At 40.9% G+C, this 23664-nt stretch overlaps 1 protein-coding gene and 1 long non-coding RNA gene across 2 annotated transcripts in view; both read right to left on the bottom strand.

Annotated features, from left to right (window-relative positions):
• DPP6 (dipeptidyl peptidase like 6) overlaps positions 1 to 23664 on the bottom strand; it is a 571605-nt gene that overhangs the window by 512334 nt on the left and 35607 nt on the right. The gene's annotated exons all lie outside the window — the stretch shown is intronic.
• LOC135443012 (uncharacterized) lies at positions 1159 to 7723 on the bottom strand. Its single transcript, XR_010438754.1, has 3 exons — positions 7671 to 7723; positions 3270 to 3382; positions 1159 to 1963 (listed from the first exon to the last, which is right to left on the bottom strand). It is a non-coding gene; the product is annotated as an uncharacterized LOC135443012 (long non-coding RNA).

Below are 23664 nucleotides of genomic sequence, written 5' to 3'. Positions count from 1 at the left end.
AGCTGCAACAAATACTCTCACTGAACAAGGAATCAAGTTTTTTGTGATTAGGAAGTGACATGGTGAATGCAGAGAGATGATCTGATATTTCTTCTGTATTTTTGTAGGGAACATATTTTTTTGCTTCCTTTGAATGATGTGGAAGGACAGACAATCACCCTGGGACCCAATAAAGTAGTATGATTTAAGTAGCTAAAAATCCTCCATATTTAAGACCACAGATCTAGCCCAGGAAACCTCAATAAAACATGAAAAAATTCCTTCATCATATCAGGCTTTTTCTCAGAGGGAAAATGTGAAAATTCATTACTTTTGCATTCCTTAGTTTAGTCTCAGTGCACCTCCTTTGCCAGTACATTTACTTTTGATATGAATGTGGGAAGGTTTGGCCCAGACTCAGCTGCATCTTAACAGCAAGGTCTGAAGTGAAACCCCTGTACAAAAAGGGTTTTTTTTTTTTTGCAATCTGTCCATTTGTATCTAAGGTGTATAACAGGAGGGAAATCCTGGGAAATCAGAAAGTTTTCATTTTAAATCTGATCTAGAGATAGCCTCTGTACCTCAGGTACTATGACAACACCAACATGGCATCTTCATCCCCCAACATTTTTATAGGCCATTTTGAGAAAATGTGCTTTTCTTACATCTCTCACAGAATGAGATCTGGGAAAAAAATAAAGCCTCATAGATATTCTATTCTTTGTGGGTTTCAGTACTCTGAGGCTGACTTTCTTTATCTGAGAAGGAACACAGGCTACAGTGCTTACATCCTATTCACAATACTTTATTTAAAGCCACATTGATAAGAGACTGGGAGAATTTATTTTATCAAATAAAACCCATTCAATGCATTTGATGCTGGCTCTCCTGACTCTCCAAACAAGCCTAGGAACAGTCCTTCTGAATAGAAGGAAAGAATTAATTTCACAAAGTATTAGCTGGCTGCAGAGCGCAGACATTCATTTTTTCAATATTTTGAAAGAAAAATCTTTTGAGGATGTAAGACCACAGACAAATGCAACAGCTGTTGTACTAAGAGGCAGTTTTAAGAGCATCAGGATTTCACTTCCTCTCCTTAATTTAAGGTTACTTTTTACTGTCTCCAATAGAAATATTTGTGTTTTCAAAATGCAACAAATGGCTTTTTCTTCTGTCAAACCTTTTTGTGAGGATTCTGTCTTCTACCTGTCAGCTTGATGCCACAAGCCTATGCCCAGGCTTCTGTCCAAACTTAATTTCAAGACTGTGTTCTCTAAGATTGGGCTAAGCCAAATTACTCTTTTGCTCTGAGTTGTTCCCATCCTCTGCATCCCACCAGACCCAGGTCCTCAGCACGTTGTTCTGTCATGTGATTCTCATCTAATTCCCTTCACTGGGCCCACAGTCTGACCTGAGCAGGGGGGAGGCTGATCTGCACTTTCTGTAAAGCATCATCCATGAAAGCCGGTGACTTCCAGTAGAAATGCTGAGGAGGAACCCATCCCAAAGGCTCGAGATCAAACATCACTCAGAGTGGAAGGAGCTCAGGAAGTCTCCATCCCAACCTCCTGCTGAAGCAGAGTCAGCTCTGGGTCAGACCAGGTTGCTCAGAGCTTTGCCATATCCTGAAATCCTGCAGGAGCTGGGACTGCACAGCCTCACCAGGCAACCTGTTCTAAAGGCTGCCTGCTCTCACAGGGATAAAGATTTTCCCTTTATTCAGTCTGAACTCTTCTTGTTTCAACTTGTGCCTGTTGCTTCTCATCCTCCTGACACACCTCACTGTAGAGAGCTTGGTTTTCTCTTCTCAAAAACCTCCCCAAATAATTGGAAAGGTGCTGCCAGGTTCCCCCAAACACATCTCTTCTCCAGACTGAACCAGTCCACCTCAGCCCCTCTGCAAGGGTTAAATGTTCCAGTCCGTGACCATCCTGGGGGCTTTCTGCTGAAAATGCTCCAATTTATACCAGTCTTGCAGTGAGGCCTCAAAACAGAACCACAGATGTGGTCTAATGAGTGCCAAGAAAAGGAAACAACAGCTGAGGCAAAGATTATCTCTAGTCCTTGCTTTGTTATTAAATTATAATATTTAAGAGGAACAGAACTGGTGGGATCCCAAATGAAATGGTTCAGTGCTACCCTGTGCAACCCTAAATAAGTCAGAAACAGCTTCAGTAATTCCAAATACTCTTATGGAATAAACATATTCCATAAGAGTATTTAGTAATGCAGCACTGAAAAAAACCCTCAGAGAATTACAGCAAGGAATAAGATTTTCTTCCTAAGTGGACCAATTTTGAGAATTTCATTGCTCAAGCCAAGCTACGTGTCTTTTCTGAAAAATCTTCACTCCTAATATCCTAAAATTTTGCCCAAGTATTTACAGCTTCTAGTCTTGACTTGTAAGAAAGTATTGGCTTGTATTCCAGAGAAGAAACTGGAGAGAAAGATAGAGTAAATACACAGTTAAATAAACTTAAAATTTACTTCTGAGGAGGATCACTAATTCTTCAAGAGATTAGAATAATGACAGAGCAGCTGCTGTTGAAAAGTTAATATTTGCTAGCTCTTACTGCATGAGGGTGCTTAAGCCATCTTTGTTAACATAAATGGAAGAGTCTGAAGAAAAGGAGATTATATTATCTCAGACAGCATCCTCTGTTTCCTGAAGGAGAAGTGAATAGGATAGAAACCTCTGAATTTTAGAATTATATATTTTTTGATCTTTTTTTTAATACTTAGGTTTTTTTGGGTTACTACCAACCTGTTCTCCACCTTATTTTTTTGACAGCATGTTCATTCACTTCTCATCCCTTCCAGTTTAATGTTGGACTTTAAAACTTCACATGTTCAGGGAGTTTGCAATGGAACAGCTGAACACTGTTGTCTTTGGGAGAAGACTAATATGTTCCTGTTACACCAACAGGAATGTATTTTCCAAGGGTATAATTGGACAGTTTATTCCTCATATACCAATTTCCCAGGGAAAACAGTGGGTAGCTCAACACGTCAGGTGTCTCCTGACACTACTGAGACACTAAATACTGACATATGTGCTTTGACATTTAGTTCTTAGAAAACTTAGTGATTTTTTACATTCACCAGGGATTTGGCTTGAGACACATCACCTGGAACTCAGTCAACTCCCCACCAGCCCTGAGTGAATTATTCCCCACAGACAGAGCATGGGGTCAGTGCAGAGATCCCCAGCTTGCTTTCATGTAGCCCATGATAAACCCAAGAGCTCACAGGCTCACATGGAGCAGTGCCTTTTATTTTATTGTGCTCACCTGGCCCAGGCAGAACCTTCTGTGCTCTCCCAAAAGCAGATTGGATGGGGAGCTCTCAGACTCATCCACAACAATAATGAATTTTCACTCCACACTGAGCACAAGGTTTCCTCCTAAGACAAGCAGCAGATAAACTCTGTAGTACAGCCCAAGCATGAAGTGATGTTGACAGCTGTAGGAGGGCAAAATCTGGAGGATTTCTACTAGAAGTATAGATTGTGCCTTAAGGCTTCTTGTTTTTTCACATTTCCAGCTTTTAAACTCCATTAATAAAAGCTAAAAATACACAGAGTTCAAATAATTACTTTTCCATGAATGAAATTGAAGTTGCTAAGGGATTCAGAGTAGGAGGAAAAGCATTCAGAATATGATTTCTGCATCATGTCTGGGCGTATGAAATTTAAATGCATAGGGATGCTAGAAAATCTGAGCAACATCATTAGAATTACTAGCAGTAACAGGAAAATGCTAAAAAGAAGCATTATGGGACTTGTTTTTCAAGCAAGTACCACTTCTGGTTAATCATAGCTAAAGTTTTTTTATACTTCCAAAACTACAAGTCCCGCTGTGGAATGATAAACTCCTCATTAATCTCTTCTAGCAAGTATCCTCATCCTTAGATGTACTTTGGATTTCCATCTGGACTTCACCAATTCCAGTGCCCAGCAAATGGATCCCATTGTGTTTGCTAAATTAAGAGTATCCTGTGCCACCAAGCTTCTCCCAGTGCAAGTGGAGACTCAGCAGAGCTTTAAAAACAAATGCATAAATCCACACAAAAGCCTAACTAGAATAAAGTATGCTGAAAGCAACATATGTGCTAAGGTTTTCTCATTACCACTGAAATGAAAATACAGACAGACTTGTGGTAAACATTTGAAAGTTTGTTATGCAACAGATTTTATCCTCTGAAACAAGTTTAATTTTATTTCAATACACTTCTGACAGTCTACATTTTTTAATCACAATTATGTTGAGAATGCAAAAAAGCATCAAAATCTCCTTCACTCAAGCGTTCACTCCTGACAGTGATTCCAGCCAAGTTGGAAAGATACCAAAACCACAAGTCCCAGAACCAAGAAGGATCTCACATATTGCCAAGAAAATGCCAAGCACTCAGAGCCAAGGAGGCTCATCCCACTGAAATCAACACAAGTCCTGCCATTGAAGCCACAGCTGCAGCCAGGGTCTAGCCTAAATTTGCCTTTAACACCACCATGAGTCAAGCTCTACTGGGGTAAAACAGCACAGTTTCCACTTAAACCAAGCAGAAAACCTGGATCCACAAATGAACCTTGTGTTTAGCACAGTGAAGCCCCAGTGATGGCACATTGCTCAGAAGGCATTCTGCCTTTGGTATATGTTATTTCACTATTCCAATGCATTAGTCCTGCAGATAACTTATTTTGTGAATATCAATGGACTTCTATTTAATTTGTGAAGCTGTATAGGATCTTTTAGGTAGATAATTTAATGCTTGCCAACTTCCATTAATTTTTAACTAGGCTTTCTAGCCTGGAAGACATACTGAAGCATTCTCATTTCAGATCAGGTGGGTCTATCTTTTGATTAAAGAGCCAATTTTTTTCTTTCATTGTGATATGGATGATTAAATTTCTCTGCTAATTATCTGTATCACCTCAGAACACCCTGTGCCTGACATAAAATATTTCAACAAAATAAGACTACATTTAATTGCATTACTCCCTTTCTTAATGATGAGAGGTTGATATAAGCCTGTCAATTCACTATGAGTTCTTTTCCACCTTGAGGGCAAAGATAACATTTCTTGCTCTTGGATTATGTTCCTACATCGCCAGCAAATTAATTTTTTCTCTACTTTGTAGTGGATTTTCAGTGGAATTTTAGTGACCAAATTAGATGACCAAATATTGCTGTGTAGGCATTTTAACAAACAGTTTACTATTCTTAGATGTATTTAGTAATCTAATTTCTTAATTTTTTGAGGCCAGGTACCTAAGTTTCCTTCCTTTTGAAGAGCTTGATATCATGCTTAAAGTAATCTTGTTGTTTATTGGTGTGAATCAATTACTAGGATGGTGTTTTGGAGTTCTCCGAAGTCAAGGATTTAGTTAATCTGTTGTGACAATCATTCAATTGTAATTATTTAAATTTATGAAAGTGTGAACTCTCTAGATTAGGGCCTTCACTTTTTCACATTTATAAAATATTGGAGCAAACAGGGCCCTGACATATATCCAATAATATAAAATATTACCATAGAATTGTTGTTTTTCCACTGTTAGTAAGATGGTAGAGAACAAGAGTTTATCTCTGAATGTCTAAAATATTTAGGAAGAATAGTCAAGTATCTAATTACTTCTGCCATTTTAGCTCCAAATCAAGGTATATAGAATGCAAACAATAATTTCCATCAACATTTTGCCCTCAGTTAAAGACAGTGCTGCCTAATGTGGAGGTGGAACTTTTCTTAACGGAATCAAAAGGAACATTGGAAAAGTTATTATTTTTCTAGGTATTAGTTCAGGCTGCCAGCCTTGGGGTAAAAGAACCAGAGTTTAAATCTGCCTTGGACTTTATTTTGGGGAAGTTCTCTTTGACCTGGAATCATAAATTAATGTATTCTCAATATCTTTCTAATGCACCCTATAGTTTCTAACTTAGATACAGTCATTTAAAGGTGGGGAAATAGCTAAGTAAGGAAAATGGTGTTCATTGCAACAAATGCATGGAAAGCAACAAAGCAACAAACAAAAAGCTCTAGAAGTCCTAGCAAAAAAAAAAAAAAAAAAAAAAAAGGATTATGCCATCCTTCACTTATGAAGACACATAAATGGGGTTTCAGGAAATTCAGCTATCAAGGATCATGATGGGGATGTGAGAGGAACCTCTGGAGACTCTGAGATGACTTAGGCAGACCCAGTGTGTCCAAGTAGATGAATAAAAACGTTAGTTTTGTTCAATACAGGGATGCAGAGAGCAGCTTACTGGGATACTGTTCCATGTTGCAATGCAAGATGTATTCTATTACCAACTGTATGGCAGATTATCTTTTGTCAAGTGGGCAGTTTGCCTTATCTCTCTCTCTGAGTGACCACAATTGCTCCTCCTTCGGGAGGGGACATCTGCTGATAACAGACTATTGAATGTCACTGCATGGCTGATAAGAACTACAGCATCCCGTTGGGAGATGTGAGCCCAGAGGGAGGAGCCAAGCATTCCTACCTGGATATAATCTGGAGATTCTGGAACACCAGCACAGCTTCTCCACTGGATTTCCCAGAGGAACAGCAGCTGCCTCTTCCACTGGATCTTCAGAGGAAGACTGCACCCTTTTCTACAGGATCCCTGCTCCAGCCCAATTGCGCCTGACGCTGCAGGAGGGCTGCAGCCACAATTCCAATGGGACTGCTACCAACACCCTTACCCACAGGGTGTCAGATTGAATTCTGACTCTATCAGTGTTGTTTTAATTTACTGCATTGTTTATTTTAGCCTTTTACTTTTCTTCCCTAATAAAGAATTGTTATCTCCTGCTCCCATTTTTTTTTTGCCTGAGCTCCTTAATTTAAAATTCATAGCAATTTGGAGGGGTGGGGAGGGTTTACATTCTCCATTTCAGGGGAGGCTCCTGCCTTCCTTAGCAGACTCCTGTCTTTCAAAACCAAGACAGATACTCTACAGAAAGGTGTGAGGAAAAAAAAAATCTGGTCGAAATCTTTGCAGTCCCTCCTTCTCTCTCTCAGTGAAGTGACTGTCCAGGCAACTCCCCTGGCTCCCGAGTGACCACCCTGCATGGAAGGGGAACCAAAACTTGAGCCATCCCTTTGAACAAAAACTCTTTGTACCTGGAATCTGGAGAAGATGGCATCTGCTCATGCTGATCACTGGGTTGCCATTCCAGCTCCTCTCACGGGGAGCTACCTTTCCAGGGAGAACAATTTCAGTCTTTTGGGTGCCACCACCTCCCACAGGAACATTCCCCAGCTGATCCCAAACCCAAGGATTTTAAAGATGTGTTTCTCAATGCAGCAGTGAGCGAGGGATCCTGGCCAAGGCTGCTGGCAGGAGGAGACTTTGAGCTGCAGGCTTGGCGGACAGGAGAGGGCCATGGCCATGATGAAATGCAGGATGCTTGTCTGGAATTTAGTGTGGAGCCTCTCTGTGATTTCTGTGGGCTTTCATTATCTATTTTGTTTTCTATTTCAGTCTCAGTTATTCTCTTTCTTTTTTTTTCTGAGAGAGAAGTAGAGTTCAGTGCTTGGTTTGGCAAGAGGTTACATACGCATAATCTTTTGCATAACAAAATATAATTAGAAAATGTAAATATAACTTAACTCTATTACTGCACTGAACAATAAAATGACCACAACACAGACTACTGTGTTGCTCTGATAATTCATCATCCAAATTACACACCACATCTCCATTAGACTGCCCTTTTCCACAAAATTCATCTTGCCTTGTTGCAGCTGAAAAACAAAACCAATTTATTAAACACCAATACAAATGAAACAACAAAGTTCAGTGTTTGAATTGCAACATTAGGAAACATTTTGAGGATTACAATCTTCTCTTACAGATGAGAATATATTTTTATGCTGACGTTTTTAAAGGCACAACTATTCTTCATGAGTGAACTTGTTTTGAAATGCAGCTGTTTTATATCATGGGGGTTCATAAGACATTAACTCTTTCCATAGGATAGATCCTTGGTTAATTGATCTTGGCTTTCAACTACTGGATTTTTTACCAGGTGTCTTATGCACATCATGGATATGGACAATGTGCCTTACAAAAGGAAATTTAACCAGAAACAAAGACATAAAAAGGCAAAGCCTGGTTACAAGACAGAAAAACCTTCTCCCTACTCAAGCAAGGAGAAAATGTGGAAGTTTCTGAAGGAATTCCAGCCATGAAAACTTTTATTTATCAAAACCTGCAAATTGTGTCTAAAAACAGTTTAGTTTTAGAATTGATGGTTAAGAATTTACTAAGTCGCTCATTTCCTTTGAAGTTGAGTCCTGTAAGTCCTCCACCAAAAGAAGTTTTACAGACTGCTGAAAATAAAAAAATCAGGCTACCATTTGTCATCAACTAAGCTAAAATATACTTTTAAAATATTCTTTTTGTAACCAAAACTTGCATATTCATAAGAAAAGCAATTGATTTCTGTAATATCTATATGCAAGACGTTTTACAAATTGAACCCAACTCAATTGTCATTTTTATTGTTAAAACAACAACAATAACAACAAAAATCAAGCAAGTGGAATCACTGATTCCAAGGATGAATTAGCGGCAAATTCAAAATATAAACAACACATTTTGACCAATCCATGCTGTAAAAGGACAGAGAGATCAAGCACAGAGCAAAATGGGAAAAGTCAGAATAACATTGCCACAATGGCTCTGAAATGGAAATATGTGGAACAAAAGGAATTAAAGACAGTGGAAGACTTGGAGCACTAAAGCAAGATGTGAGTGGAATTCAGACATTTGGGTCTACAGAGGAAATCATAAGAAATTCATCTCAGCCCACACCTCACCCTGGTACCTTTTCAGCTCCACTGGCATTGAGGTTTGTGACCTACACAGTTGTCCTGCGTTCACACAGACCTGGGTGCCCCAAGCCAGTGCCCTGAATTTGAGTAGCCATCATGCTCCACAGCTCATTTGTGTGCTTGGGCTGCCTGAAAACCAACATCCAGCACCCACCCCACAGCTTTGGGGCAAGGAGTCCTCTCCTCAGCCCTTTCCATAAGGAACAAGGTGGATCCCCAAGACCTCTAGAGCCAAGAGCTACGACACACATGAAGACTCCCTTGGAAGTTGAGGAGGAGAGCTTGGAAGCAATTTTTATGGAGAAAAATGACATTATTTTCTCAAAACTTTACTGAGAGACAAAATTTATATTCCTGTGTCTGCTGCTGTAGCTAGAAGTGGATTGAGATCCTAACCCCAGGCAGCCACTCATTCTCTTTTGTCTCTCATTCAGTTCCACACAAATCCTTGCTACCTTCTTGAAATTCAAGTGTTCTGTGTTTTTACAGAATACAAAGAAAACAACTTCTGAACTCAAAACAGGTCTTACAGATCTGGGCCAAATTCAGAATGGAGTAATTTGATGTAACTCCAAATGCTGCATGAGTTTGGCCATTACAGTTTGTATGCTTTACTTCCTCTTGAAATGATTGATTTTTTTTTTTTTTAATAAATAAAAAGCAGGCAGTTTTTGGTACAAGAGATACAACTTGTCCCTAAGCAGCTGTAACATGCAGTCTGTTAAAGCAGTTGCTCTCGTACTATTTACCCCTTTGTAAGAGAATTTGAAATGAAAGGTTCTTATAAGACAGGAGCTAGGAATATGTCTTCTGGTACTCTTTTTTGTGATGTTCCTCAGGCTGCTCTTGCCTGTGCAATAAATACTTCATCTATTCTGGTTTCAGCTGAGTCTGAACTCTGTGTGAATTTATGCGTCTATGAAGTGAATAAATTAGATGTGAGCCGAGATGAAGGAACGTAAGAGAAATTATTTTCTTTCCCTTATAACTCCCACTGATTAGTTCTAGTGCCATGGCTATTGTTTTCAAAATTAAAAATGGCAGACTACCAGTTGAGTTAACAAAATACCTCTGCAATACTTACAGAATGGAATCCAGGCTGGCTCCCGCACAGGTAAAATGGACCTGGGTGTTTCTTCTTCTTTCATGTGCATTACAGAAAAATGGCTTGGCCTGAGTCCTGTGTGAGAGACACTGCACAACCTCCTGGCTGGTTTTGTGCAATGTGCTTATGATCCAGGCCCCCTTTTCTTCTTTCTCTCCCCATCTACTCCCAAATCCTTTTAAATGTCTTGTCTTTGAAGACAATCAACTTGCCCTTCACATTTCCCACATTATCCTTCATTTTCCCAAAGTGTTTTCCATGGCTTATCTCCATGTTTTTTTTTCATTCTCCATGATATATTCCATGTACCTTTTCTTTAAAGTAGCCTGTGCTCTGCAGTGGTCTGGAGCTCAGTTCTCAGGCCTGAGCTAACAACAAACACGTTTGTGCACTTGTTTACCATTTGTGTAACAATGAAGTGGAAATCTGTGTGTTGCCCTACAGCCTGCACAGCTCTAGCCCATAAATGTAAAAAGAACTAAAATGCTGTGACATGTTTATGAATACAGAAGCAATTAAGTGATGGATGTAAGTTTGTAAATTGTATTAATTACAGAGGATGGATGCAGCACAAAGGAAAGATGGTTCAGTGAAGATTTGTCATGTCTGCTGATATTATTCTGTGACCTCAGGCATAGTTCTTGAAATGTCTGTAAAGGACTCACTGTCTTCCACAGGGCTGAGTGCCAGGGAGCAGCAAAAGCAGGGCTGCTCCTCAAGGAAGAAGGAGCTGGGAGACACAGGGCAGCACCTCACAGACCTGGGCAGGGCTGTGCTGATACAAGCTCCATCCAGGTGAAATGGGGTGTCAAATGCAGGTCTATCCAGCAAACTGCAGCAGGAGAGCAGCCTAAGACAAGCTACCCTTGAGGAAGGTTTGGGGTGTGTTGCAGCCAGAATTGCTGCTAGTAAAGTCCTATTGCCACTATAGTGCAAGAATTCTACTATCAGTACCTTACAAAGGTTCCATATTGCCAGAGTTTTGTACCACCTTGATATTTCTTGTAGGCACCTCCTCTAGGCACTGACAACAGCCAACTGACTCCAATTCCCCTCAACCAACCAATCCACTCTTTTAAACCACTCTTCTTATTGGCTACAGCTGTGGCCTGTTAAAATCAGGCCTGCTCCTAATCTTTAATAATTAACCCAGTTGCAACTCCTTAGGGAACAAGATTACTTTCTATACCACCTTTATTTACTTATGTTCTATCCCCCTACAAAGTCCAGGGTAAGGAAGCAAAAAGGGCCTTTTCATGGTGTCCACAGATGTTTAATTGAGCTGCCCAGTAAGATGTCCAGGTCCAAGGCACACACACATGGAGGGTCCAGGTTTCTCTCTCCCAAGGGGTGACCCTGGTCTTGGGGCAGTACAAAGATAAGGGTTAATTGGGGAATAGGGAGGGAATGGCTCAGGGACATAGGAACAAGAGAAGGAGCCAATGGTGTCTTAACATCTTTTTGAGGGAAGTTTCTTGTGTCTCCCTAACCCAGGGAATGCTCCCCAGAGTCTCCAAAGGGGTAAATCCAGGGAGGGCAGTGCCTGTGCAGCCAGTGCCAGGACAGCAGGAGGCTGGGCTGGGCTCAGGGACACCTGCAGACCTGGACACCTGAGCACAAGCTTAAACAGAGCTCCTGGACATGGCCAGAGACGTGGACACAGGTGCAAGATGAGGCTGGTCAGGGCAATTCATGCACTCACAACACTGGAGTTAAGCACCCATAACCTGTGAGGACCCAGATCTTTGCTTCCATGGAAAAATTGGGACATTTCTAGCTCTATTCCAGGCTTCTCGTTAGGAAAGAGGCTGTGATGTTCAGGATTTGTCCTAAGAATATCACTCAGAAGCCAAAAGTCCTTACAGTCAAGGAAAGAGCTTTGCCAGCAATATTATAACTGTTCAGGTCTTAACCTGCACATTCTGCTCTTGAATATTCACTATCGAAATGGGGAAAAAAATACATCAATCAAATAACAGAATTTGCAGGTCTGCTTGCACCCAGCAGCCTCCATCCAGCTCCTCCAGGCTTTGGGCAGGGTCCAGTGAGCTGCCTCCCATCCCAGCCTTGTTCACCCTTTCAAAGCACAGCTGTAGCATATCCTCTGTGGAGGAGTTCTGTGCCACCCAAAAAATCCTGAAATCTCAAATTTCAAGATACATAAGATTCAGGATGGGACCTCCATGTAGTTCTACTTCAGCCACACGAGAGGCTGGTTGGGAATGACTGAAAAACCTTCGACCCCACAGTCACAGGAGCTCCTCACAGAGCAGAGCTGTTCTCTGTGCAGTTATATCTCCTGACTCAAGGAGTTTGCACCAGTTTCTGCCTTCAAACACAATTCCCAGAGCAACCAGACTGTGCCCAGCATAAGACATCACAGCACAAAGTTCCCACAGAGATTGAGAGAGTGGCTGGGACCCTACAAGACATCAATCACTGCGACAAATGCCAGGATTTGACTTTTCCTAAGAACATTCTGAAATCAAAGGCTGATGAGGGAGGCTTCTCTAGACTTCAAGAGCAACCTCCACGGTCAGAGCAGTCAGTGGGTTCTCCACTGGTACAGGAGTCCTCCTTTTCTGCCTGCACACCATTCAAATATCCATTTTTTTTTAATAATTTCTTACCAATCTCAAGCATCTGACTTTCCTCTGGCTCTTTTGGAGGTGCTGCCCCTGAAATGAACTGTAGAGCCGTGGGCACAGTAATTCATCATACACTTTTCACCACTGATCATTTGTTGCCTACCCCATTTTTCCCAGGGACTTACTTCAACTCCAAAATTGATGGTGAAATAAATAGACAAATAAATCAGCCAGACAGAAATATCTCCCCTTCCATTACCTGATGCTCTAAGATATGCTGGTTTCCTCCTCACCTCCAAATTTACTTTTGACTGTGGAGCAGCTCAGATAATATTCAATCTCCATTCCACTTTCAGGTTATCTATATATAAACCAGCATGAAAACAGCAACCTGCTGGCTCTGGAAAACTACAGTGCTATTGGGAAGAGCTTTCTGACTTTCAGGGGTTTTCACCACAACCTTCTAGCACACCAGGGTGCAGATATACAACTTCATAGCAAAAAAAACCCTGAACCTTGTCAGCACAACAGCTCTCAGCAGCTTTCTGGTTCACTCTGCTGCCAGGGGATCCAGGGACTAAAGGAGACCTGTAACAGGAGCCTTACAAATGCCATCAGCTGATCCTGACACGCTTTTGGCACTGCCAGAGGGACAGACAATAGTGCCCCACTGTGCTGTCTGGTCTTTTTTCAGTACAGATAAAATCTGAACACAGAGACAGAACAATGAACAGCTGAGCAGCGTCCAGTCAGACGTTGATTTACTTTTTATTTTTGACACAGCATTTCTGGTTATAAACAGAGCCTGGCAAACCTAAAAATTATGAGCAAGGACAGAAATTTGAAATGTCTTGATGAGGCCAAGAAATCATCTTTACCAGCTCACCCAACAGGGGAAAACAACAAATGAGAAATTACATTAAAACAAAAAAAAATTACATTGATTTGTGCTTCAGCCAGCACAAGTCAACACAATTCTGTTCAGGTCAGAGAACTTATCCTGATTTACATTAGATGAGCACCTGGCCCCATATACTTTATGATTCATCACAGCAGATTTAACTTTCATGGGTATGACCTCCTCACTCTGGGATCACTCTTGTGGAGCTGGTGTCAAATGCAGCCTGTCACAGATGTGTATGTTTGTAGCTATTATTTCAAGCACACACCAAATGAGGCTTGAAATCCCTGTACATACTTAGAATTAAGATGCAGCATTGCTTCATGCCTTGACTGCAAGTAGTTCCATCCCCACTAAAAGTGCTCAGTAAATGTGTGGCAAGGAGCCTGACTGGCAGGGAAAGAGCAGGAGCTGCAGCCCCTCAGGGGCTGTTTCCTGGCTGTGAATGCAGCTTGCTGGAGACCCCAGGCCTTGCTAGAAACAAGCTGTCAGAGGGAAAAGAGCAGATCTGCTTGTGCAGCTGGCTCCTGTCAATCAGTTTTTAGTTTATTCCTGATGTTCAGAATTGCTCTCATTGTGCAAACTTTCCATCCAAAATAAAAAGCACCAAAACAACCCTGTTTGAAAGTAGCCCTGGGTGGAGACATTTGTTAAAAGAACAGTTCTCAACAAAATAATTCAGGGAGCAGTTCACACAGCAAAGATGACTGATTGGAAAGATAACACAAATCTTGAGGATGAGATGTGTACGTGTTATATCATGTAATGAGAAACTTCCTTGGCAATAACCAGAACATATCTGGCCAGTAATAAAACCAGTGATGTAATTTTGCAATCCAGTAGAGGGCAAACTTAGCCTATATATTCTCAAAGTGCTCCTAAGACAGTGCATGGCTGATGTTCAGACATGTTTATCTTTCTTTTGATAACCTACAAAGATATTTAGCAACCTGCAGCACCAGGATTTATAAGATGAAGCTGCTTCAATCATACCCATAATTCAGTGACTCTTCAGACAAATCAATGTTTATTACAAAATCAACAAACTGATAAGGAACATACAGTTTGAATATTTTCCATTACCATGCTGTTTTATCCCATTAATTCCAAGATTTGATTAATCAGCACTTACACACCTATTTTCTGGAGTTTGCCCACATACATAACAGATAAATGAAGAATTCCCCTCCCTGCTCTTAATAACACATATCACAACAGCTGCTTCAAGCAGATTTATTTTGAGTTATCTGCTGTCTAAAAGAGTAACATCTACTTTAAACCTGGGGCTGTGGGCTATGTGAAGCAACACGACCACTTTTGGAGAACATTTTCTTGAAGAACCTCTTTCCCCTAGTAAAAAACCATGCTGCTGTTATTGGCCATGCACTTTGCCCACAGCCTTCCCAGCAATTCCTTACCCTGGCCAGGTGAGTTGAATGGTCCATTTTTGTTTCTCAAAGTCTGTTTCACATGTGTGCCTGTTCCTGTCACAGAAATCATGGCTCACCTCAGCTGGAGGTGAAAGGAGCTCAAGCTCAGCTCCTCAGCTCTATGGGATGAACAGCAAAGCTGGCGCCTTTTCTCGTTGGGAGTCCTCTGAGACTGCCACAACAAACTTAACCTCGAGCAAAGGTGTGGGGACATCATCACTCACAGGGACTGAGGGAAGGAGGGGTGCTGCTCACACAGGTGAGATTTAGGGGACAAGTGACTTCTCTTGTTAGTGGTAATTTTTTTTGGTGGAAGTGCGATGGTGTTCGCAGGGGTCTTAGGAAGAGGGAAGAGACGAGAATGTTGACTCCATGTTTCAGAAGGCTTGATTTATTATTTTATGATAGATATTATATTAAAACTATACTAAAAGAATAGAAGAAAGGATTGTATCAGAAGGCTGCCTAAGAATAGAAAAGAAATTATAACAAAGGCTTGTGACTGGCCGAGACAGTCCGACATGTGGACCGTGATTGGCCATTAATTAGAAACAACCACATGAGACCAATCACAGATCCACCTGTTGCATGCCACAGCAGCAGATAATCATTGTTTACATTTTTTTCCTGAGGCCTTTCAGCTTCTCAGAAGAAAAAAATCCTAAGGAAAGGATTTTTCATAAAAGATGTCTGTGACATGGAAGAGCCAAAGCAACCAGACTGCACTACTGTGAGTGCCACCCATAGTGAGAGGGACCCTTTGGGGAGGCTCAGGTGAACTCCCTCCCCAACAGTCTCACAGCTCAAGACAGATGAGTTTTACATGTAAAGCTGCCACTGACCTGATAGGTAAACCTTGAGTAAAAGGTTTACTCTGTTACTGCAACAGGGCAAACTGGCAGCCTGTATAAAGTGCCAAGATGAAAAGCACTGGATTCACTCCTGAATTTTGGGAAAAGCCACTATTTCTATGAGGAGTCTCCCTCTTGCAGAAAGCTGAGCAGCCTGGCTCAGACCAGTGACTATCCCCACACTAAAATTTCAGCACACTATTAAACACCCCCCAGCCTGCTGCCAGCGTGCTCAGTAGGACCCAGATTTCTGTTGGCTCTTCAGAAGCCATCAATGATGTCCTCTCTTGGTAGTCTCTAATCTTCTCTGGGACCTTTAGGGGATGCACACATAGTAAAGTACCCATCCAAACATGCACAAACACACCAATTACACTCAAGCAAATCCAGGAATGTCCACCTGAAATCAGCTCATTTCCACAAGAACAAACCCAACACAACACACTTCAGCTGTGATGCTTTCAGCAAATCCATCTCATGGTCTGTCCAGCTGCTGCCCTTCCTAATCTAAATGAGCCATGTGTCATTAATTAACCTTTCACATCATTGATCTTGTGGGGGACACCAGCCTGCCTGTGTGAATCTGCCATCCCATCCATCAGCACCTTAAACTGACACCACTAAGAGTTACATCCTCTCCCTTCCCCAGAGTTAGCAGCAGCTGCCTTGCCTCATGCCTCCCACAAAACAGATTATTTCCTCTGAAGATGCCTGACAAAGACATCAAAAATCAGAAAGGGAACACAAAGGAAAAAAGAGACAAAGAAATGTAATCAGCAGAAATATCTAATTTTTTTTTTCCATAGGAGAAAAATACTGTTGCAGGGCTCAGTATCAGCCCAGTTTTCTTTTCTGTCCTTTCAGTTTTGAAGCCTAACTGAAAAGAAGTTACTAATGAGAAGGTTAACCTCCTAGGCACAGAAATGGACCAATATCTACCCATCTGCTCTTAAGGAAAATGCATACAATGGAATCAAAACTCTTTATGCTGTACCAGAGCAGGAACTACACAATCCTTTTTTTATGGGTGAGTTTTCTGCAGAACAAAGAAAAATAAAAAGAAGTAAGGCTTGAGTCTTATTTGAATGTGTGTAGGTAGATTACAAAAGATGTAGCTCTAGGAAAGAGCAATAAGGCACAGGGAAATGCAGGTCACAGGTGGCGTGGAAAAAGGAAAGTACCAAGGAAAGGTCCTGTGCAAGCAGAGCAGCAGAAACCTTCAGCTGAGCACCCTCACACTCTGCTGAGAGCTGTGCCATTCCTGCAGCTTGGGGCTGAACTGGATCAGTTAATAGCAGGGGCAACATTGGTCACCAGCAAAAGTCCTCATGGCCAGAAACTGGACCACACCCAGTACAGCCAACAGTACATTTCTCATGAAGAAAAGTTAATTTCTCTTGTAACATGAATTCCTAGAGAGACTAATGCTGCTAGTGTCTTTATGCAACATCAAAAAGAATAATATTTGTGGTTTCATGCATTCACTAAAGAAAAATTAGATGGCGTTTGCACAACTTAACATAGTTTCTTATAAAGCAAAAATTCACAATTTCTTTTTTTTTAATTTGAGTTTACTTAATCTTTCCTGTGCATCTGACAAACATCTCAACCCTCTTCTGTTTTGCTGTATTAATTCTACGTGCATTAGCAATTTTTGTTGTTGTAAACACTATGGTCAAGGAAGCTGATACTGAGGAATTAGTCTCATTTTACTATTAGACTGAGTTGGCAAAGATACCAATTTGGAGCACTTCTCAGTGGGTCACATGGAAGCTCTCTACAAGGATCACCAGACAACTGAATCCCTGCAGAGTTCTCTGTCAATCTCTACCCACAGATATAAATTTGGCCCACCATTGGTGAAGAGGCTCCACCAGGCACCATGCACAAAAGAACATCCATCTGCCCATTCTAACCTCCTCTGCTCACCTGATTCATTGCTGAACCACAAACCAGTTTCTTCAAGGGATGTCTGTTTTAATTCTGGCGCTGGGCGAGGTGAACCAGTCACCACAGCACAACTTCTCAAGGAGCAAGTGCTACACTAGAAACTAAATACAACTTGAGAATGGAAGAGGAAATGGAGGGAGTTTCTCCTGCAGGACCTGACCACACACACGGCCCAAACACACCATTTTGGCAGTGACTTTTCAAAACTGACTTTTCCAGCATTGAGGGTCTGAGTGCATTTGGCTGTCAAAGATCTTAACATTTTAATAGATTTATTTCATTTATGTACTTCAGAGACACAAATGACAGGATGATGCTTTCCAAGAAGGCAAGCACTAGATGAATAAGACAGCTATTATAGGGAACTCTGGCTGTGAATTTAATTCTCCTGTTTGACACAGACACACTTGCTGAACAGTCTGTGCCAGAGATGCATGTTTAAGCAGGGCACTAAATCAATATTTACCATAATTTTGAAAGACGTCTGAGCACAGCCTGGGAAGGAAGACAACACTTGATGAATAACCATCAGTGAAACACGGGGCTCTAAAACTTTCCAGATAATAAACTGCTCACAGGGCACTGGATGTCAAAGACAGTTAAATCCACATTATAAGCAGCCAGACCTGGGTAATGCTATTTCAGCCTTCTGTGCTGCGTTCTCAACTACAAAACTTGTGTACCACAATAATTCACTTTTTATCATTAAATGAATGGTCTGATAGTCTGTGACTCATCTGGGCTCTGCCAGCCTGTCTTCCCCCAGGCTTTGTACCCTCACTTCCTAGAGAGAGCTTTTGAACCACACTGTCCAAAACCCTCTGCAGTTCTCCACATGGGGAATCATCTCAAGAAAGGCACATCTCTAAGTGCCAAGCCAGTTTTTGGTATTCAGTAACATCTGGATGGACCCTCTGGTGCCAAAGGCTGTCTGAGCAGAACTGATGTGGATTATTTGGTAAAAAAATATCAAAATATGGAGAAGCTAATTCTCCCCACAGTATATGAAGTACAGAGAAGGGGTTCACTCCAATTTTACTGATGGAAGAAAGGAATTCTTCATTTGAAAAAAATATCACCATTTAATTCCTCACTAATACAAAACTCTAAAGGGAAATAAAAAGTCCATCAAGTAACAGGCAAGTTTCAAGTCTATAGCATTCTAATTAAATTTGAATTATAAATAAATGCATGATTAACTGAAATATAATTTTTTTACTATGACAGCCAGAATAAAATTAATCAAAATGGTAAAGTAAAACCAAAATATTTTCTATATTTAAACAAAAGAAACCTGACACAATTAATTTACATTCACTCTCCATTTAAACTTGTATCAAAACTGAAACCAATTTGTTCCTGAAAAATGTGCCTACTTTGATTTAGCTGTACTTCCTGATGGTTGTTAAATTTGAAATGTTTTTGATCATCTCTAATTGAGAGACTTCTAAAAGTCAGGAAACTGCTCAAAGCAGAGAGCATTTTAGATGAGAAAGAAAGATGTGACTAGATGTCCATAGGTATATCAAATGGCCATTTGATGACAACCTGTGCCAGGAATAAGAAGAAAGAAAGGAATAACACACATTTCCAGAAATGTTTGTGAAATATTTTTTATTCTTTCTCATTAACTCCTTCACATCGAATGACTTCCCACACCTGAAGCATCAAGTTTTAGGGCTCTGCTTGAGTCTTACTTTACCAGTGAGGCCCATAAATGTCATATTTCTTAGATAAAGAGACAAGTATGTGGAGAGTTTTGTAACTGAATTAATAAATCTGTGTTAACACCTTTTCTGCATCTCCCAAAGAACCTCATCTGTGTGCTTCTTTTAGGCTCTGGTTTTTCAAAGGCTTTCATGGTTTCTTAACCTGAAGCAGATGAATGTATATTTCTAAATGTTACATTCATTTTTAAAAGATGTATATTTTTGGAAGTGAAATAGATACTCAAATCTCTGCAGCACTGAAGCACCAGAATACAAACTCCCTGAAACAATCTTCATATGTATCTCACACACTGCTGTCAGCATCTTTGGTTCTTGCTCTAAATCAAACACAACGTGAGAGCTACAATAATAAATAATGAAGTTTTCAGGACATGCTTTTGGGAGTGTGTGAAAGCATGAAAGAGGACTGTATCTTTTGTTTGACAATAGATGAAGCCAGACACACACAGTCACAGAATGATGAGGTTGGAAGAGAACTCTAAGATCATCAAGTCCAACATATGCCCTAACACCTCAACTAGACCATAGCACCAAGTGCCATGTCCAGTCTTTTTTTAAACACATCCAGAGATGGTGATTCTACCACCTCCCTGGGAAGAGCATTCCAGTACTTTATTATTCTTTCAGTGAAAAGTTTCTTCCTAATATCCAACCTGTACCTTCCCTGAGGTAGCTGGAGTCTGTGTCCTCTGATTCTGTCAGTGCTGCCTGGTGGAAGAGACCAACCCCACCTGTCTGCAACCTCCCTTTAGGAAGGTGTAGAGAGCAATAAGGTCACCTCTAAGCCTCCTCTTCTCCAGGCTAAACAGCCCCAGCTCCTCCAAACATTCCTCCCCAAACTTGGATTCACTCAGGGGTCCAAAGTGACCTCTATACCCTGTTTCTGGCATGCCACATGTCTCAAGGCACGTGGCACGTCCTTTTCACAGCTCCCCAAGCCTTCTGAGCAAGGGCAATGCTCTGGCCAACAACCTCTGCACAGGACAGGGAGAACCTCAGGAGCAGTGCAGAACTATGGAACAGCTCCTTCCCTGGCACACAACTGCAAGTGGAGTAGGGGCAGAAAGGGGAAATATCCTTTCAAATTCTGCTGAAGCGATATGGCCACATCAACGCAAAAGTTCCCCTACTTCTTGTGGGATTCACATTCTCTGAACCTGAGAGAAGCAGAGAAAAGAATGATCAAAACAATTCTTATCTCATTTGCTGTGCCTGTGTTGTGCCAAAGTGGAATGCATTGTAGAAGGTTGTTTACCTGAAGGGAATTGGTGATTGGATCCTGGTGTGAGAGTTTTGATTCATTGGCCAATTGAATCCATGTGTGTGAGTCAGGACTGTCGTCTGACAGTCACAAGATTTGGTGAGTGAGTGCTTGGCAGATTCAGTTTAGATGTAAAGTTATACAGTGTAATATAGTGTAGAATAATATAGTATAATAATGTAATTAATTAGCCTTTTGATAAGATGGAGTCCCCCCCATCACTTCTCTGGACATCGGACAAAACATCACTCATAACTTCTCCCTCTGAATTTACCTCAGACCCTAAAAAGAAAACAGTGGCCTAAAACTCTGCTTGGGAGGAGAAAATATCAACTATAAGTGTCAAATAACCCTATACTTTTAGATATGGATAGTGGAGGAAAGCAACACATACACTTTCTAGAGCATGAAATGGGTTTTCTTTTGCTTTTGAAATAAGCTCAGAATTATATAAATGCTACCAAAAATAGGGAATGCTGCTACTTCTTCTACTGGAGGTAAAATTTCCTATTTTTAATGCAGATTGTTTCTTCTCTATTGGATCTTGAATAAAGGTGACTGCTGTTATTTTCAATCATTTGTATTTGTCACCATACAAACAGAGGTGAAACAAATCCAAGTAAGATCAGGTTCTGAGGAGAATGATGACACCAACACTGAGCCTGTGCTAGGAAAAAAGAGAAGCTTGTCTTGTTCAGCCTAGTGAAACAGAAGCCCAGAGGGGATGTGAATGTTGTCTATAAATACATCAAGGAATACAATAAGAGAGGAAGCAGAGCTATTTAAGCTAAAGGACAACATTGGCACAAGAACAAATGGATATAAGCTGGCCATGAATAAATTGAGGCTGAAAATTAGAAGAATGTTTCAAAGCAACAGAGAAGTGAGGCTCTTGAACAATTTCCCCGTGGGAGTAGTGGTGGTAAATGACCCAATTTGTTCTAAGATGGATCAGCTAATTAGTTTATGAAAGGGTTTATCTGACAGAGGCTGACTATGGCAAGGGGCTGGCCTCAGCCCCAGATGCCCTTTACAGCCCCACATTTCTAAGTAATTTAAGGTATTAATCCACTTCCTTATTGAATGGCATCTCATAATGGGTTCTAAATCCAAATTTATTGTTTTTCCTGAGTGATTCCATTATGCAACGCCACTGACATGCCCATTACCTTCCAAACACCAAAAAAATGACCCTGCTTGCAGGAGTTCTGGTTTAGTCTTTTTTTTTTCCCAGACATGTACCAGATTGAGCACAAGCAAAGTGATGTTCAGATGTTTAGGGCACAAGGGGTGGGGGTGGTAGACAAACGTAAGCCAAGGCAAGAGCAGTATCCTTGTAAAAATGCTTTTGAGGGAAACAAACCATGACCTACAACTCTTAATCTTAACATCTCCATCTTGCTTCATCCTTTATACACCAAGCATTGAGGGTTTCGATCAGATTTAAGCAAAGTTGTGAACTAAGGTTCACTCATAAATTTCTGAGTGATGGAGATGGAGATAAGTGGCCCTCTGGAGGACAGGGGCAGTTCTTGATTAGTCATTTCTGGCTGTTCATAATTTCCAGCCACCTGAGAAGTCAGGTCTCCTCCTGCCTCTCACTTGGTGACATTTTTTCCTTGGTTCCCTGTCAAACCCCCTGGCTGTACCAGCCCTTGCCTTGATAAGTGCTGATGTCTTTGTGAAGATGTACAGAGAAGAATACAGCTACACCTATTCCATTAATTTCTCATCCTACACAATAATAGAGTTTCTTTTAATTATTGGGGGGGGGGGTAGTTTGTTTTTTGATGTTCAGTATTTGGGGTTTTTAATTTTTATTTTAAGGAATGGAAATCATTCAAGTAAACTTTGTTTACTTGAATGATTACTTCACTAAAACATGGTTCTTGTCAACTAAAATTTCTTATTTCCCAAACCACTTTCCAAAGCAAAAAATTTTATTATGCAGGCAGGTTTGGTGAGAAACCTTGCAGAGGAGGGTGATGCTCTTTTGTGTGATCTTAAATGCCCAGCATATTCCTTCCCCCAGGGCTGCAGCCTCTCACTGTTTTCAGGGTTTGAAGGCTGGAGGTTGGGGTTTTTTTTTGGAGGGGCTGTTTTTTTGTTTTGTTTTTGTTGTTGTTTTGGTTTTTGGGTTTTTTGGGTTTATTTTAAGTTGGCTTTCGTTTTATTAGGCATTTCTTAGTTTGGCGCTTTTTTTTAAGTAATTCCCTTTCAGAGAGAATTGAAAATTCATCTTTGTGAGTTAAGGTACTACCAAAAAAAATCAACAGATGTGGTGTTTAAGGGCAGAAGAAAATTGCACTTCATAAACAGGGTTATTCTGGGGCAAGGATAGTCTATTGTCTAAATGTCATCCTGGTGCTTTGGGTTTTGCAAAGTGAATTGTACCATTGAACACTGGCTGCAATGTTGTGCTTTCAGTTTGAAGTTTTTACATAATGGGGTTCTTTGGGGTTGTGGGGTTTTTATTCATGTGAACCACTTAAGAGTGAACTTCAATATTTCCAGTTAAATTGTGAAAGAGGTGGGATAGGTATATCCTTAAAGGACGCATTAAAGGATATAACCTTTCTTGCAGCCAATTGCCTACACATAATGTCCAACTAACCAAACAGGTGACCCCAGTTTTTAAAACATCACTGAACATCCTGCACAAATCATTTGGAGTACAACCCCATCGTGATCTCAGCCCAGGACACTTCGTGCCTACTGAGCTACAAGTAGGAGGCCAGCCTAGGTTCAAAGACTGAAATACAGGACATCAAAATTCATTCTCATTTCCTTCTGCACCTCCTCAGGCTTTACAATCAGTAGCAATCCTGCCAGCCTTTCCTGGGGCACTCAATTTCCAGGAATCCACTTTTCCAGGCATCAACCACAATTTTGTCTTCTGCACCAACCCATTGAGATACACAAAAACCATGGCTCAGAACAGGTTGTTTTGCTACCAGTTTGCACAGTTATGTCTATGTAAAAAGACAAAACAACCCACTGAGCATCTTCTGTCCAGAGGCCAAGCATAGAACT

The sequence above is a fragment of the Zonotrichia leucophrys genome, chromosome 2 (assembly GCF_028769735.1).
Source record: "Zonotrichia leucophrys gambelii isolate GWCS_2022_RI chromosome 2, RI_Zleu_2.0, whole genome shotgun sequence".
Lineage (NCBI taxonomy): Eukaryota > Metazoa > Chordata > Aves > Passeriformes > Passerellidae > Zonotrichia > Zonotrichia leucophrys.
Note: the sequence above shows the minus strand (reverse complement) of the source record. Positions and strands in the feature narration are given on the sequence as shown.